Below are 18808 nucleotides of genomic sequence, written 5' to 3'. Positions count from 1 at the left end.
GCTGCTGAGCTGGTACAGTCTGTAGAGGAGTGGCATTTGTCGCGGCAGCACAGCTCTTGTTGCTGGAGCTGTTGTTGTTCTTCTTCTTCCTTCTTGACGACTTGGAGGATTGAGCAGATGAGTCGGTGGGTGTTGTAGTGGCTTGGTGCAGAGACTTGGGTTGCTTATCCCAGAAACCAGACTTCACTCGCTTATCATTGATCTCAGCGGCGAGTAGGTAGGTTTCCTCGATAGTGGCTGGCTTGGCGGCGTGAACAAAGTCGGCTACACAGTCAGGCAGAGCTCGAATGTACTTCTTGATAGCTTGATCTGAGGTCTTGACTTGATCAGGACAGATAATGCTAAGCTGCTTGAAGCGAGCAGCGAGAGAAGCGTTGTCTCCATCCTTCTGCTTGATTTCCCAGAACTCGTCCTCCTGCTTTTGGCGTTCATGAGGAGGGCAGAATTCTTCGATCATGATTGCCTTCAACTCCTTCCATGTTAGCCCGTAAGCTGCATCATTTCCGCGCTTGTTTCGTTCGGCCGTCCACCAGTCTAGAGCACGGGACTGTAAGACGCCTGTAGCATTGAGAGTGCGGAGATGCTTGGGACATCCGCTCTGGTGCAGAGTGACTTCGACCGAGTCGAACCAGTGAAACATGGCTGTAGGACTATCTTTGCCAGTGAACTCTTTTGGTCCGCGTGCTTTGAACTGCTTGAAGCTGAAAGCAGCCTTGCTTGAATCCTTAGGGTTCTCAGCTCGGGATTCTTCAGACGACTTGCTAGCGTTTTCATACACCTCACTCACAGCTTTCGCTACGGTTTTGGAGATGATAGCAGTGAGGCGTCGGTCTCTCTTTTCCTGGCGGGTAAGTGGGGTTCGGTGTCGGGATCCAGACGACGACATGGTCTGCAACAGACATCGTCATGAGACTCAACACAACAAAATCGAATCTCACCTCACACGTCTACTACTATCTAAAGCTTAGAATCACGTCGAAACACGTATCACATAAACACATAAGCACATAACCACAGATACACGTAAGCACAGAAACACCTAAGCACGGAGTCACATACACACAAAAGCACGTAACCTAGGCACTTACTTACTGAGGTAGTCAGAAAACAGAAACCTATCCTTCAAAGCTCGCGTGTCGTTCGATTAGCATGTCGAATAGCATCATATAGTATATTCTAGCTTAGTCGTATAGCATATCATACTGTAATATCGTCTAGATTGCAGCAACTGAGGATCTATTAGGGATAGAATAACAGTACGAGTCGTGTGTGTCGGTTGAAATGATAGCAGAATCGAATAGCATCCCAAAATATAAACACAAACAGAGAAAGCACACATAAACACATAAATCAACGAGTCATCAGAGTACGCGGTTGCGGTTCTCAGAATTGAAACACATAAAATCGAGAGATAGATTGTCTGGGGCTACTAGACGTTGACTACCCAAGGCAACTCGACTATTCACAGTAGACTTGTCATCACTTTCGACTTTAGAGGTCGCGTTTCTGCCTCGATTCTTAGGCATTCCATACGCGTTCCCTAGGTCATACTTGTGAGTTCAGGTCGTTGGAGTCCATCGAGGCCTTGGTGAGATGAATAAGGTCCAGAACAAACTGCCAAGGTCAGGGTTTCACCCCTTGGCTTGGCAATTTCTTCCTTGTTTTTAATAAAATAAAGGAGATTATGCATCAAAATATGAATTTCACTCCTGATTTGGTATAATCTCCCTTGTTTGTTGGTGAAAATAATGAGATAACCATGAATAAACGAATAAAATCAGCATAAGTCAGGCAGTTTGGTCAGGAGTTTGCGGCTTTCACACCTATTCCTAACTGAATCGCCTGACTTTGATTGAAAATTCGAGTGTAGTGTTAGTGAAGAATTGCAAAATAAACACATAAACTTGGTCTGATGGTTCCTAACTATAGTCTAGGTCTCTAAGACAGCGACCCGGACTAGGTCGTGTCTGCCTAATTCCCTATAGTTATGGCTCTGATACCAATCTGTCACACCCCAACCGATGGCGGAATCATCGGGGCGCGACACTGAGCGAAACAGATTGTCCAGAAGTTTCCACAACAACTATAATATAAATTCAGTTTAGATGACACGTCCCATACCGTGTCCCAAATAAATAAACAAGTTATCATAGAAAGCAACTAGGCAAATAATTCCGTTCCGACAACTCAGATTCAGTTATTATTACAGACAATTGTTTATTATTTCTAGACTCCCTAGCCTTGATTTCATCACCATGCACCTAAGCATCCTAGCAGCTTAAACACCTGTCACATACGTTAAAATAAAGTCAATACATATAATGTAAAGGTGAGCATACAAGTTTGATAATAGCATATAGAGTTTGAATAGTTTACGCATAACCAGCACGTACATAGATGGCGATGATGCATGTAAATTATCGACATGGACCTATCAATACCAATGACTGCGGGTTGACTGTCCGAGACAGTTCGCAATACATGACCACCACCGTAAATCATGCAAGTAGATTGTCCTTAACAACCCCCGTGTGAACGGGTGCTGAGTCCAAACTATAGTACTACGTTGCTAAGGCAGGTAGACAGCTTTCCACGTGTAAACATAACAACAAGCATACATTTAATCATGTAATACATGCAATCGGTTAGCGTTCAAATAGTTTGAATAGTGTGTTCGATTGTGATTTTGATAAGTAACGTATGTAACACCCAAAAGTGCTAAAGCAAAAAGGGTTCGAGTATACTCACAGTGATTGATTGTGGATTGAAGGGAGCGCTGAGAGTAAGATTAGCCTGAATAGTTCGATAGCATAACGATAAGTAACGCAGAAAAGTAAACAAGTGTGAATGGATCGAATGGGCTGGTCGATCGAACGGCAGGTTCGATCGAACGGGCTGTCCGGTCGGCTGGTATATCCGGTTGGACAGTCTTGTTCGATCGGCCGGCACGCTCGATCGGCTGGACCATTCGAGTGGATTGTTTCTTCCTCTGGTGTGTTTGTGTTTGAGGATTTGAACTTTTGAAGTTTTCGTTGCAGTATTTGAGAACACTGAAGTGCTCCTACCTTTCAAGTCGGTCGATCGAGCGGTTCGCTCGATCGGATAGCTCACTCGATCGGCTAGGAACTTCTGAATTAGTCCTCAACTGAATGTCACTCGATCGAACAGGCTGTTCGATCGGCTGGCATTCCTACTACGAACGAGTTGTGAAAACGATTAAGTGTTGAAGCATAGTATCTCATGATCCGAACAGTAATGTTTACCAATCGAGTGACCTATTCGATCGAACATTACTTCGTCAATACTATACTTCAAAAGTTTGGAAAAGTGGGACGCCATGTGCTAGCCGATCGGCTGGCCCGGTCGATCGGCTGGTGTGTCCGATCGGCTGGGCTGTTCGATCAGCCTAGCCGTTCGGCCAGCAAGTCTGACCTGGTCGGCCTTTCGTCTAACACTTGGTCGTCTGGTTACTTGTCATTATATCGAGGTAGTTTGATAACGAGTTGAACTATGATACCTTCGTTCTTACCCGTCTCTCCGGCTTAGACAGGAATCACCCAAGTCCGGGCGGTGAACGGTTCGGAATGTCGGTTTAGAGTTTAACCCGAAATCGGTGAACCTTGTTCATAGAACCTGAATCTTGAACCTTTTAACTGTTTGAATGATTAGTCAGCCGGTTCAAGCTCCGTTTCTATCGGTTTGAAGGCATTGAGTGTAAAAGAGTTGAAAGAAAGTTGGGATTCCTTCTTTCAATCCTTCACAACTTGTGGATGTTTAGATCTTTGATAGATCTTAACTTGTTTATGTGGAAATCGGTTAGATCTAAGCTAATCATAGTTGAATGAGGCCAAAACATGATGTTCTTCAAGAACACCATGATGACATCACTCAAGAACACTTAGATCTTGGTGATTTCACGGTTAGAATCCAAGTCTTGAAAGATAGAAAGGTGTAGAATCAAGTAATGATCAAGATCGTACAAGATTTAGAGTGAAAACTTACCGGGATTGAGAGAAATCTGAGAAAAGGTGAAGAATAGGAGCTGGCCGGTCAGAACTTTCCAAAAGTGGAAATGAAGACAAGGACAACCCTATTTATAGGCTTCCAAAAGAGGAAAGTGGCAGCCGATCGGCCAGGAGCTTCGATCGAGTGGGCCGCTCGATCGGCTGGCAAGATGCTAGCCGATCGGCTGGCCTGTTCGATCAGGTTGCCTCCTGTTCGATCCGCGACACACTTTGAGTATTTTGCGACGATTTTCGACGTTTCGATTTCGATGGACGATGATACGGATACGATAGAGTTCCTAGTCAAATTACTTTTAATCCCAACCACTATATCTAACATACAATCTTCTATAAGTCACGTTTCGATGTCGGTTTTGGTTGAGTTCGATTGCTTTTCGAGTTTCGATTCGATTTTCGATTGATTTGCTTGAATACCATACCAAACATAAAGTAAACACGCACAAGTAACACATAAGGCACACACACACACGTACAATAATACCACAATTCTCATAATTCGAGTCTCGGGTTCGATTGATTGTTAGATCGGTTTGATTACTGATTAGTTATCCTTATCGCATTGTTACTTCCTATCATTCACAATCGTAGTTCGGTTCGCGTCAAAACATTCGATTACTTCGATTCTTGCTGATTACAACACTTACTCCACATAATACAACTAAAACATAAAATAGACTAACTACAGTCAAAGAAATTCAAAGTTGACTTGGACTTTGACTTTGACTTTGACATTCGAAAACACGGGGTGTTACAGCCTCCCCTTGTTTAGGGAATTTCGTCCCGAAATTAGGCTCGAAGGCTACACAACGCCGTGATTTACCAATTTGATGCTTCAGATCTATTTATTTAAACAACTGCGGGTACTTGGCCTTCATGTCGCTTTCGAGTACCCAAGTGAACCCCGCGCCTCTTTTGCCTTCCCATCGGACCTTCACGATCGGGATGCGAGAGCGCCTGAGTTGCTTGGTTTGGCGATCCATGATTTCGACAGGCTTTTCCACGAAGTGTAACGTTTTGTTGACCTGAAGATCGTCGAGTGGTACGATTAGATCATGACCAGCAAGGCATTTTCGGAGGTTAGAGACGTGGAAAGTCGGGTGGACGTTACTGAGTTCCTCTGGTAATTCGAGTCTGTAGGCGACTTTTCCGATCCTTTCCAGAATCCTAAAAGGCCCAACATATCGAGGCGCGAGTTTCCCTTTCTTATCGAATCGGACTACACCCTTCCAAGGTGATACCTTTAGGAGTACGTAGTCGCCAACTTCAAATTCAAGGGGCTTGCGTCTTTTATCGGCGTAACTTTTCTGTCTGTTCCGAGCTTTTACCAAGTTGTCTCTTATCTGGTGGATTTTGTCAGTCGTTTCTTGTAGAATCTCGGGACCGGTTAGTTGCGAGTGACCGATCTCGTGCCACACAATAGGCGATCGACATCTTCTACCATACAAAGCCTCGAAAGGTGCCATTTGGATGATGGCATGATAGCTGTTATTGTACGAGAATTCAACCAATGGCAGGTGTTTGTTCCAACTACCACCAAAATCTATAACACACGCTCGGAGCATGTCTTCAAGAGTACGGATTGTTCTTTCAGTCTGTCCGTCGGTCTGAGGATGGAATGCAGTACTCAGATTAAGCGACGTACCAAGAGCCGCTTGAAACGTTTCCCACAATCGCGAAGTGAACCGAGCGTCACTATCTGAAATGATGTCACGAAGCGTACCATGATTACGAATGATCTCGTCGGTGTAGATTTGGGCTAGTCGTTCCACCTTGTAGTCTTCTCGTATTGGCAAAAAGTGGGCTGATTTCGTTAGACGATCAATTATAACCCAAATATTGTCGTGACCTGATGGCGTGGGCGGGAGTTTTGTTATGAAATCCATAGCTATGCTCTCCCACTTCCATATAGGTATCGGCGGTTGTTCGAGTAAGCCATAAGGTCTTTGATGTTCAGCCTTGACTCTTGCGCAAGTTAAACAGCTTCCAACGTAGAGAGCGATATCCTGTTTCATACCCGGCCACCAGTACTTATATCGCAGGTCCTGGTACATCTTGTCTGCACCGGGATGAATAGAATATCGGGACTTGTGGGCTTCATTCATAATAATATTTCGCAAATCGGTCCGCTTAGGGATCCAGATTCGGTCCAGATAGTAGAATATCCCATCTGATTTGCTTACCAACTGAGCTCCATCGTGATAGATTCTTTCTTTCTTCAATGTACGCTCGTTAAAGCAAGCATGTTGGGCTTCGCGGATAAGGGTTTCGAGATTGTGCTGGGCTTGGATATTTCGGGTACTGAGCACGTAACTCTTTCTGCTGAGCGCGTCGGCAACCACATTCGCCTTGCCTGGGTGATAGCGAATCTCACAGTCGTAATCGTTTAGAAGTTCTACCAATCGGCGTTGACTCATATTAAGCTCTCTCTGATTAAAGATGTGTTGTAAACTCCTGTGATCAGTGTAGATTGTACACTTAGTGCCATATAGGCAGTGTCGCCAAATCTTCAATGCAAAGACAACCGCGCCTAGCTCGAGGTCATGGGTTGTATAGTTCTTCTCGTGGATTTTGAGCTAACGAGATGCGTAGGCTATAACCTTGTCTCGCTGCATGAGAACGCAGCCGAAACCAAGGTTAGAAGCATCACAGTAGACAATGAAGTTGTTGCTTCCGTCGGGCAGCGTAAGAATCGGTGCGTTGCACAGCATATGCTTGAGGGTTTGAAAGGCAGTCTCTTGTGCGTTTCCCCACACAAAAGGCTTGTCCTTATGGGTAAGAGCGGTAAGTGGCACAGCGATCTTGGAGAATCCTTCAATGAATCGTCGATAGTAGCCCGCTAGTCCGAGGAAAGAACGAACTTCTGACGGGTTCATAGGTGTAATCCAGCTTTTGACAGCTTCAATCTTCGCAGGATCGACATGGATACCCTGACTATTCACTATGTAACCCAGAAATTGAACCTCCTCCAACTAGAATTCGCACTTGGAGAACTTGGCATAGAGTTGGTTCCCCTGGAGTAACTCGAGAACCAAACGTAGATGTTGCGCGTGTTCGGCTTTCGATTTGGAATAAACCAAGACATCGTCGATGAACACAATGACGAAACGGTCAAGATAAGGCTTACACACGCGATTCATCAGGTCCATAAAAACCGCGGGTGCATTGGTTAGACCAAAGGGCATAACAACAAATTCGTAATGGCCATAACGGGTTCGAAAAGCGGTTTTAGGAATGTCTTCCTCTTGAATCCGTAACTGATGATATCCTGAACGTAGATCGATCTTAGATAAGCATGCTGCACCTTGTAGCTGATCAAACAAATCGTCAATTCGGGGCAAGGGGTATCGGTTCTTGATGGTTAGCTTATTCAATTCCCGATAGTCGATGCACATCCGGAACGACCCGTCCTTCTTTTTGACGAAAAGGACTGGCGCGCCCCAAGGAGAGGTGCTTGGGCGAATAAAGCCTTTTTCGAGTAATTCCTGGAGTTGATTCGAGAGTTCCCTCATTTCGGATGGTGCGAGTTGGTAAGGGGCTTTGGCAACGGGGTTAGCTCCAGGAATGAGGTCGATACGAAAGTCGATATCACGACTTGGTGGTAGTCCGGGAAGATCGTCAGGGAACACCTGAGGAAATTCACGAACCACTGGAACATCCTTGACTTCAACTTTCTTTTTCTTTTCCTTCTCTGCTACTACAATGTTGGCCAGGAAGGCTCGGTATTCCTTGCGGAGATACTTGCTGGCTTGAATACAGGACATGAGCTTGAGACCTTATGACGCTGTTTCACCATATACGCATAGAAGATCACCATTCGCGAGCGAGAATCGAATCATCTTTTCGAAGCACACAACTTCAGCATGGTTTTCACGAAGAAAGTCCATGCCTATTATGACGTCAAAACTTCCGAGTTGCATCGGAATGAGGTCGATTGAGAAGATGTGATTGTTGAGTTCGAGAGTACAATCACGGAGTACTGAATTAACGGCAATAGTTCTTCCTGTAGCAACTTCGACTTCGAATGACGAGGATAGATAGGAGCGCTTACGACTAAGGAGCTTCTCGAATTCAAACGACACAAAGCAGTTATCGGCTCCAGTATCAAACAAGCATGATGCATAAATACCATTCACAAGGAACGTACCATTAACCACGTTGTTATCCGCCTGAGCCTGGCGGGCATTGATGTTGAAGATTCGGGCATGGGCTGCTTGCTGCTGTTGCTGAGGCTGCTGCTGTTGTTGCTGCTGTGGCTCTTGCTTAACCACCCTGTTCGGGCATCTGTTTGCAAAGTGGTTAGGGTCACCACATGCAAAGCAGACTCGAGCATTGACTGCTGGTGCTTGAGCTGCTTGCTGGCCTTGAGGGGCAGGGAGTAGAGCTTGGTTGACAGTGGCTTGAGCTGGGGCTTGATGGGGACCATAACGACAGTTCGTAGTGAAATGACCGTACAGGTTGCAGTGAGCGCAAAAACGACAAGCCAGACCCACTGGATGATGATACGAACATGTCGGGCAGAGTGGGTGAGGGCCTGTGTATGCACGTTTTGCTGGCGGTGCATTGATCACTGGGGCTGAGCGCTGGTGCTGCTGAGCTGGTACAGTCTGTAGAGGAGTGGCATTTGTCGCGGCAGCACAGCTCTTGTTGCTGGAGCTGTTGTTGTTCTTCTTCTTCCTTCTTGACGACTTGGAGGATTGAGCAGATGAGTTGGTGGGTGTTGCAGTGGCTTGGTGCAGAGACTTGGGTTGCTTATCCCAGAAACCAGACTTCACTCGCTTATCATTGATCTCAGCGGCGAGTAGGTAGGTTAGTCGGTAGGTGTTGCAGTGGCTTGGTGCAGAGACTTGGGTTGCTTATCCCAGAAACCAGACTTCACTCGCTTATCATTGATCTCAGCGGCGAGTAGGTAGGTTTCCTCGATAGTGGCTGGCTTGGCGGCGTGAACAAAGTCGGCTACACAGTCAGGCAGAGCTCGAATGTACTTCTTGATAGCTTGATCTGAGGTCTTGACTTGATCAGGACAGATAATGCTAAGCTGCTTGAAGCGAGCAGTGAGAGCAGCGTTGTCTCCATCCTTCTGCTTGATTTCCCAGAACTCGTCCTCCAACTTTTGGCGTTCATGAGGAGGGCAGAATTCTTCGATCATGATTGCCTTCAACTCCTTCCATGTTAGCCTGTAAGCTGCATCATTTCCGCGCTTGTTGCGTTCGCCCGTCCACCAGTCTAGAGCACGGGACTGGAAGACGCCTGTAGCATTGAGAGTGCGGAGATGCTTGGGACATCCGCTCTAGCGCAGAGTGACTTCGACCGAGTCGAACCAGTGAAACATGGCTGTAGGACCATTATCTCCAGTGAACTCTTTTGGTCCGCATGCTTTGAACTGCTTGAAGCTGAAAGCAGCCTTGCTTGAATCCTTAGGGTTCTCAGCTCGGGATTCTTCTGACGACTTGCTAGCGTTTTCATACACCTCACTCACAGCTTTCGCTACGGTTTTGGAGATGATAGCAGCGAGGCGTCGGTCTCTCTTTTCCTGGCGGGTAAGTGGGGTTCGGTGTCGGGATCCAGACGACGACATGGTCTGCAACAGACATCGTCACGAGAGTCAACACAACGAAATCGAATCTCACCTCACACGTCTACTACTATCTAAAGCTTAGAATCACGTCGAAACACGTATCACATAAACACATAAGCACATAACCACAGATACACGTAAGCACAGAAGCACCTAAGCACAGAGTCACATACACACAAAAGCACGTAACCTAGGCACTTACTTACTGAGGTAGTCAGAAAACAGAAACCTATCCTTCAAAGCTCGCGTGTCGTTCGATTAGCATGTCGTATAGCATCGTATAGTATATTCTAGCTTAGTCGTATAGCATATCATACTGTAATATCGTCTAGATTGCAACAACTGAGGATCTATTAGGGATAGAATAACAGTACGAGTCGTGTGTGTCGATTGAAATGATAGTAGAATCGAATAGCATCCCAAAATATAAACACAAACAGACAAAGCACACATAAACACATAAATCAACGAGTCATCAGAGTACGCGGTTGCGGTTCTCAGAATCGAAACATATAAAATCGAGAGATAGATTGTCTGCGGCTACTAGACGTTGACTACCCAAGGCAACTCGACTATTCACAGTAGACTTGTCATCACTTTTGACTTTAGAGGTCGCGTTTCTGCCTCGATTCTTGGGCATTCCATACGCGTTCCCTAGGTCATACTTGTGAGTTCAGGTCGTTGGAGTCCATCGAGGCCTTGGTGAGATGAATAAGGTCCAGAACAAACTGCCAAGGTCAGGGTTTCACCCCTTGGCTTGGCAATTTCTTCCTTGTTTTTAATAAAATAAAGGAGATTATGCATCAAAATATGGATTTCACTCCTGATTTGGTATAATCTCCCTTGTTTGTTGGTGAAAATAATGAGATAACCATGAATAAACGAATAAAATCAGCATAAGTCAGGCAGTTTGGTTAGGAGTTTGCGGCTTTCACACCTATTCCTAACTGAATCGCCTGACTTTGATTGAAAATTCGAGTGTAGTGTTAGTGAAGAATTGCAGAATAAACACAAAAACTCGGTCTGATGGTTCCTAACTATAGTCTAGGTCTCTAAGACAGCGACCCGAACTAGGTCGTGTCTGCCTAATTCCCTATAGTTATGGCTCTGATACCAATCTGTCACACCCCAACCGATGGCGGAATCATCGGGGCGCGACACTGAGCGAAACAGATTGTCCAGAAGTTTCCACAACAACTATAATATAAATTCAGTTTAGATGACACGTCCCATACCGTGTCCCAAATAAATAAACAAGTTATCATAGAAAGCAACTAGGCAAATAATTCCGTTCCGACAACTCAGATTCAGTTATTATTACAGACAATTGTTTATTATTTCTAGACTCCCTAGCCTTGATTTCATCACCATGCACCTAAGCATCCTAGCAGCTTAAACACCTGTCACATACGTTAAAATAAAGTCAATACATATAATGTAAAGGTGAGCATACAAGTTTGATAATAGCATATAGAGTTTGAATAGTTTACGCATAACCAGCACGTACATAGATGGCGATGATGCATGTAAATTATCGACATGGACCTATCAATACCAATGACTGCGGGTTGACTGTCCGAGACAGTTCGCAATACATGACCACCACCGTAAATCATGCAAGTAGATTGTCCTTAACAACCCCCGTGTGAACGGGTGCTGAGTCCAAACTATAGTACTACGTTGCTAAGGCAGGTAGACAGCTTTCCACGTGTAAACATAACAACAAGCATACATTTAATCATGTAATACATGCAATCGGTTAGCGTTCAAATAGTTTGAATAGTGTGTTCGATTGTGATTTTGATAAGTAACGTATGTAACACCCAAAAGTGCTAAAGCAAAAAGGGTTCGAGTATACTCACAGTGATTGATTGTGGATTGAAGGGAGCGCTGAGAGTAAGATTAGCCTGAATAGTTCGATAGCATAACGATAAGTAACGCAGAAAAGTAAACAAGTGTGAATGGATCGAATGGGCTGGTCGATCGAACGGCAGGTTCGATCGAACGGGCTGTCCGGTCGGCTGGTATATCCGGTTGGACAGTCTTGTTCGATCGGCCGGCACGCTCGATCGGCTGGACCATTCGAGTGGATTGTTTCTTCCTCTGGTGTGTTTGTGTTTGAGGATTTGAACTTTTGAAGTTTTCGTTGCAGTATTTGAGAACACTGAAGTGCTCCTACCTTTCAAGTCGGTCGATCGAGCGGTTCGCTCGATCGGATAGCTCACTCGATCGGCTAGGAACTTCTGAATTAGTCCTCAACTGAATGTCACTCGATCGAACAGGCTGTTCGATCGGCTGGCATTCCTACTACGAACGAGTTGTGAAAACGATTAAGTGTTGAAGCATAGTATCTCATGATCCGAACAGTAATGTTTACCAATCGAGTGACCTATTCGATCGAACATTACTTCGTCAATACTATACTTCAAAAGTTTGGAAAAGTGGGACGCCATGTGCTAGCCGATCGGCTGGCCCGGTCGATCGGCTGGTGTGTCCGATCGGCTGGGCTGTTCGATCAGCCTAGCCGTTCGGCCAGCAAGTCTGACCTGGTCGGCCTTTCGTCTAACACTTGGTCGTCTGGTTACTTGTCATTATATCGAGGTAGTTTGATAACGAGTTGAACTATGATACCTTCGTTCTTACCCGTCTCTCCGGCTTAGACAGGAATCACCCAAGTCCGGGCGGTGAACGGTTCGGAATGTCGGTTTAGAGTTTAACCCGAAATCGGTGAACCTTGTTCATAGAACCTGAATCTTGAACCTTTTAACTGTTTGAATGATTAGTCAGCCGGTTCAAGCTCCGTTTCTATCGGTTTGAAGGCATTGAGTGTAAAAGAGTTGAAAGAAAGTTGGGATTCCTTCTTTCAATCCTTCACAACTTGTGGATGTTTAGATCTTTGATAGATCTTAACTTGTTTATGTGGAAATCGGTTAGATCTAAGCTAATCATAGTTGAATGAGGCCAAAACATGATGTTCTTCAAGAACACCATGATGACATCACTCAAGAACACTTAGATCTTGGTGATTTCACGGTTAGAATCCAAGTCTTGAAAGATAGAAAGGTGTAGAATCAAGTAATGATCAAGATCGTACAAGATTTAGAGTGAAAACTTACCGGGATTGAGAGAAATCTGAGAAAAGGTGAAGAATAAGAGCTGGCCGGTCAGAACTTTCCAAAAGTGGAAATGAAGACAAGGACAACCCTATTTATAGGCTTCCAAAAGAGGAAAGTGGCAGCCGATCGGCCAGGAGCTTCGATCGAGTGGGCCGCTCGATCGGCTGGCAAGATGCTAGCCGATCGGCTGGCCTGTTCGATCAGGTTGCCTCCTGTTCGATCCGCGACACACTTTGAGTATTTTGCGACGATTTTCGACGTTTCGATTTCGATGGACGATGATACGGATACGATAGAGTTCCTAGTCAAATTACTTTTAATCCCAACCACTATATCTAACATACAATCTTCTATAAGTCACGTTTCGATGTCGGTTTTGGTTGAGTTCGATTGCTTTTCGAGTTTCGATTCGATTTTCGATTGATTTGCTTGAATACCATACCAAACATAAAGTAAACACGCACAAGTAACACATAAGGCACACACACACACGTACAATAATACCACAATTCTCATAATTCGAGTCTCGGGTTCGATTGATTGTTAGATCGGTTTGATTACTGATTAGTTATCCTTATCGCATTGTTACTTCCTATCATTCACAATCGTAGTTCGGTTCGCGTCAAAACATTCGATTACTTCGATTCTTGCTGATTACAACACTTACTCCACATAATACAACTAAAACATAAAATAGACTAACTACAGTCAAAGAAATTCAAAGTTGACTTGGACTTTGACTTTGACTTTGACATTCGAAAACACGGGGTGTTACAGCCTCCCCTTGTTTAGGGAATTTCGTCCCGAAATTAGGCTCGAAGGCTACACAACGCCGTGATTTACCAATTTGATGCTTCAGATCTATTTATTTAAACAACTGCGGGTACTTGGCCTTCATGTCGCTTTCGAGTACCCAAGTGAACCCCGCGCCTCTTTTGCCTTCCCATCGGACCTTCACGATCGGGATGCGAGAGCGCCTGAGTTGCTTGGTTTGGCGATCCATGATTTCGACAGGCTTTTCCACGAAGTGTAACGTTTTGTTGACCTGAAGATCGTCGAGTGGTACGATTAGATCATGACCAGCAAGGCATTTTCGGAGGTTAGAGACGTGGAAAGTCGGGTGGACGTTACTGAGTTCCTCTGGTAATTCGAGTCTGTAGGCGACTTTTCCGATCCTTTCCAGAATCCTAAAAGGCCCAACATATCGAGGCGCGAGTTTCCCTTTCTTATCGAATCGGACTACACCCTTCCAAGGTGATACCTTTAGGAGTACGTAGTCGCCAACTTCAAATTCAAGGGGCTTGCGTCTTTTATCGGCGTAACTTTTCTGTCTGTTCCGAGCTTTTACCAAGTTGTCTCTTATCTGGTGGATTTTGTCAGTCGTTTCTTGTAGAATCTCGGGACCGGTTAGTTGCGAGTGACCGATCTCGTGCCACACAATAGGCGATCGACATCTTCTACCATACAAAGCCTCGAAAGGTGCCATTTGGATGATGGCATGATAGCTGTTATTGTACGAGAATTCAACCAATGGCAGGTGTTTGTTCCAACTACCACCAAAATCTATAACACACGCTCGGAGCATGTCTTCAAGAGTACGGATTGTTCTTTCAGTCTGTCCGTCGGTCTGAGGATGGAATGCAGTACTCAGATTAAGCGACGTACCAAGAGCCGCTTGAAACGTTTCCCACAATCGCGAAGTGAACCGAGCGTCACTATCTGAAATGATGTCACGAAGCGTACCATGATTACGAATGATCTCGTCGGTGTAGATTTGGGCTAGTCGTTCCACCTTGTAGTCTTCTCGTATTGGCAAAAAGTGGGCTGATTTCGTTAGACGATCAATTATAACCCAAATATTGTCGTGACCTGATGGCGTGGGCGGGAGTTTTGTTATGAAATCCATAGCTATGCTCTCCCACTTCCATATAGGTATCGGCGGTTGTTCGAGTAAGCCATAAGGTCTTTGATGTTCAGCCTTGACTCTTGCGCAAGTTAAACAGCTTCCAACGTAGAGAGCGATATCCTGTTTCATACCCGGCCACCAGTACTTATATCGCAGGTCCTGGTACATCTTGTCTGCACCGGGATGAATAGAATATCGGGACTTGTGGGCTTCATTCATAATAATATTTCGCAAATCGGTCCGCTTAGGGATCCAGATTCGGTCCAGATAGTAGAATATCCCATCTGATTTGCTTACCAACTGAGCTCCATCGTGATAGATTCTTTCTTTCTTCAATGTACGCTCGTTAAAGCAAGCATGTTGGGCTTCGCGGATAAGGGTTTCGAGATTGTGCTGGGCTTGGATATTTCGGGTACTGAGCACGTAACTCTTTCTGCTGAGCGCGTCGGCAACCACATTCGCCTTGCCTGGGTGATAGCGAATCTCACAGTCGTAATCGTTTAGAAGTTCTACCAATCGGCGTTGACTCATATTAAGCTCTCTCTGATTAAAGATGTGTTGTAAACTCCTGTGATCAGTGTAGATTGTACACTTAGTGCCATATAGGCAGTGTCGCCAAATCTTCAATGCAAAGACAACCGCGCCTAGCTCGAGGTCATGGGTTGTATAGTTCTTCTCGTGGATTTTGAGCTAACGAGATGCGTAGGCTATAACCTTGTCTCGCTGCATGAGAACGCAGCCGAAACCAAGGTTAGAAGCATCACAGTAGACAATGAAGTTGTTGCTTCCGTCGGGCAGCGTAAGAATCGGTGCGTTGCACAGCATATGCTTGAGGGTTTGAAAGGCAGTCTCTTGTGCGTTTCCCCACACAAAAGGCTTGTCCTTATGGGTAAGAGCGGTAAGTGGCACAGCGATCTTGGAGAATCCTTCAATGAATCGTCGATAGTAGCCCGCTAGTCCGAGGAAAGAACGAACTTCTGACGGGTTCATAGGTGTAATCCAGCTTTTGACAGCTTCAATCTTCGCAGGATCGACATGGATACCCTGACTATTCACTATGTGACCCAGAAATTGAACCTCCTCCAACTAGAATTCGCACTTGGAGAACTTGGCATAGAGTTGGTTCCCCTGGAGTAACTCGAGAACCAAACGTAGATGTTGCGCGTGTTCGGCTTTCGATTTGGAATAAACCAAGACATCGTCGATGAACACAATGACGAAACGGTCAAGATAAGGCTTACACACGCGATTCATCAGGTCCATAAAAACCGCGGGTGCATTGGTTAGACCAAAGGGCATAACAACAAATTCGTAATGGCCATAACGGGTTCGAAAAGCGGTTTTAGGAATGTCTTCCTCTTGAATCCGTAACTGATGATATCCTGAACGTAGATCGATCTTAGATAAGCATGCTGCACCTTGTAGCTGATCAAACAAATCGTCAATTCGGGGCAAGGGGTATCGGTTCTTGATGGTTAGCTTATTCAATTCCCGATAGTCGATGCACATCCGGAACGACCCGTCCTTCTTTTTGACGAAAAGGACTGGCGCGCCCCAAGGAGAGGTGCTTGGGCGAATAAAGCCTTTTTCGAGTAATTCCTGGAGTTGATTCGAGAGTTCCCTCATTTCGGATGGTGCGAGTTGGTAAGGGGCTTTGGCAACGGGGTTAGCTCCAGGAATGAGGTCGATACGAAAGTCGATATCACGACTTGGTGGTAGTCCGGGAAGATCGTCAGGGAACACCTGAGGAAATTCACGAACCACTGGAACATCCTTGACTTCAACTTTCTTTTTCTTTTCCTTCTCTGCTACTACAATGTTGGCCAGGAAGGCTCGGTATTCCTTGCGGAGATACTTGCTGGCTTGAATACAGGACATGAGCTTGAGACCTTATGACGCTGTTTCACCATATACGCATAGAAGATCACCATTCGCGAGCGAGAATCGAATCATCTTTTCGAAGCACACAACTTCAGCATGGTTTTCACGAAGAAAGTCCATGCCTATTATGACGTCAAAACTTCCGAGTTGCATCGGAATGAGGTCGATTGAGAAGATGTGATTGTTGAGTTCGAGAGTACAATCACGGAGTACTGAATTAACGGCAATAGTTCTTCCTGTAGCAACTTCGACTTCGAATGACGAGGATAGATAGGAGCGCTTACGACTAAGGAGCTTCTCGAATTCAAACGACACAAAGCAGTTATCGGCTCCAGTATCAAACAAGCATGATGCATAAATACCATTCACAAGGAACGTACCATTAACCACGTTGTTATCCGCCTGAGCCTGGCGGGCATTGATGTTGAAGATTCGGGCATGGGCTGCTTGCTGCTGTTGCTGAGGCTGCTGCTGTTGTTGCTGCTGTGGCTCTTGCTTAACCACCCTGTTCGGGCATCTGTTTGCAAAGTGGTTAGGGTCACCACATGCAAAGCAGACTCGAGCATTGACTGCTGGTGCTTGAGCTGCTTGCTGGCCTTGAGGGGCAGGGAGTAGAGCTTGGTTGACAGTGGCTTGAGCTGGGGCTTGATGGGGACCATAACGACAGTTCGTAGTGAAATGACCGTACAGGTTGCAGTGAGCGCAAAAACGACAAGCCAGACCCACTGGATGATGATACGAACATGTCGGGCAGAGTGGGTGAGGGCCTGTGTATGCACGTTTTGCTGGCGGTGCATTGATCACTGGGGCTGAGCGCTGGTGCTGCTGAGCTGGTACAGTCTGTAGAGGAGTGGCATTTGTCGCGGCAGCACAGCTCTTGTTGCTGGAGCTGTTGTTGTTCTTCTTCTTCCTTCTTGACGACTTGGAGGATTGAGCAGATGAGTTGGTGGGTGTTGCAGTGGCTTGGTGCAGAGACTTGGGTTGCTTATCCCAGAAACCAGACTTCACTCGCTTATCATTGATCTCAGCGGCGAGTAGGTAGGTTAGTCGGTAGGTGTTGCAGTGGCTTGGTGCAGAGACTTGGGTTGCTTATCCCAGAAACCAGACTTCACTCGCTTATCATTGATCTCAGCGGCGAGTAGGTAGGTTTCCTCGATAGTGGCTGGCTTGGCGGCGTGAACAAAGTCGGCTACACAGTCAGGCAGAGCTCGAATGTACTTCTTGATAGCTTGATCTGAGGTCTTGACTTGATCAGGACAGATAATGCTAAGCTGCTTGAAGCGAGCAGTGAGAGCAGCGTTGTCTCCATCCTTCTGCTTGATTTCCCAGAACTCGTCCTCCAACTTTTGGCGTTCATGAGGAGGGCAGAATTCCTCGATCATGATTGCCTTCAACTCCTTCCATGTTAGCCTGTAAGCTGCATCATTTCCGCGCTTGTTGCGTTCGCCCGTCCACCAGTCTAGAGCACGGGACTGGAAGACGCCTGTAGCATTGAGAGTGCGGAGATGCTTGGGACATCCGCTCTAGCGCAGAGTGACTTCGACCGAGTCGAACCAGTGAAACATGGCTGTAGGACCATTATCTCCAGTGAACTCTTTTGGTCCGCATGCTTTGAACTGCTTGAAGCTGAAAGCAGCCTTGCTTGAATCCTTAGGGTTCTCAGCTCGGGATTCTTCAGACGACTTGCTAGCGTTTTCATACACCTCACTCACAGCTTTCGCTACGGTTTTGGAGATGATAGCAGCGAGGCGTCGGTCTCTCTTTTCCTGGCGGGTAAGTGGGGTTCGGTGTCGGGATCCAGACGACGACATGGTCTGCAACAGACATCGTCACGAGAGTCAACACAACGAAATCGAATCTCACCTCACACGTCTACTACTATCTAAAGCTTAGAATCACGTCGAAACACGTATCACATAAACACATAAGCACATAACCACAGATACACGTAAGCACAGAAGCACCTAAGCACAGAGTCACATACACACAAAAGCACGTAACCTAGGCACTTACTTACTGAGGTAGTCAGAAAACAGAAACCTATCCTTCAAAGCTCGCGTGTCGTTCGATTAGCATGTCGTATAGCATCGTATAGTATATTCTAGCTTAGTCGTATAGCATATCATACTGTAATATCGTCTAGATTGCAACAACTGAGGATCTATTAGGGATAGAATAACAGTACGAGTCGTGTGTGTCGATTGAAATGATAGTAGAATCGAATAGCATCCCAAAATATAAACACAAACAGACAAAGCACACATAAACACATAAATCAACGAGTCATCAGAGTACGCGGTTGCGG

Source organism: Helianthus annuus, chromosome 3 (assembly GCF_002127325.2).
Source record: "Helianthus annuus cultivar XRQ/B chromosome 3, HanXRQr2.0-SUNRISE, whole genome shotgun sequence".
Classification (NCBI taxonomy): Eukaryota; Viridiplantae; Streptophyta; class Magnoliopsida; order Asterales; family Asteraceae; genus Helianthus; species Helianthus annuus.
Note: the sequence above shows the minus strand (reverse complement) of the source record.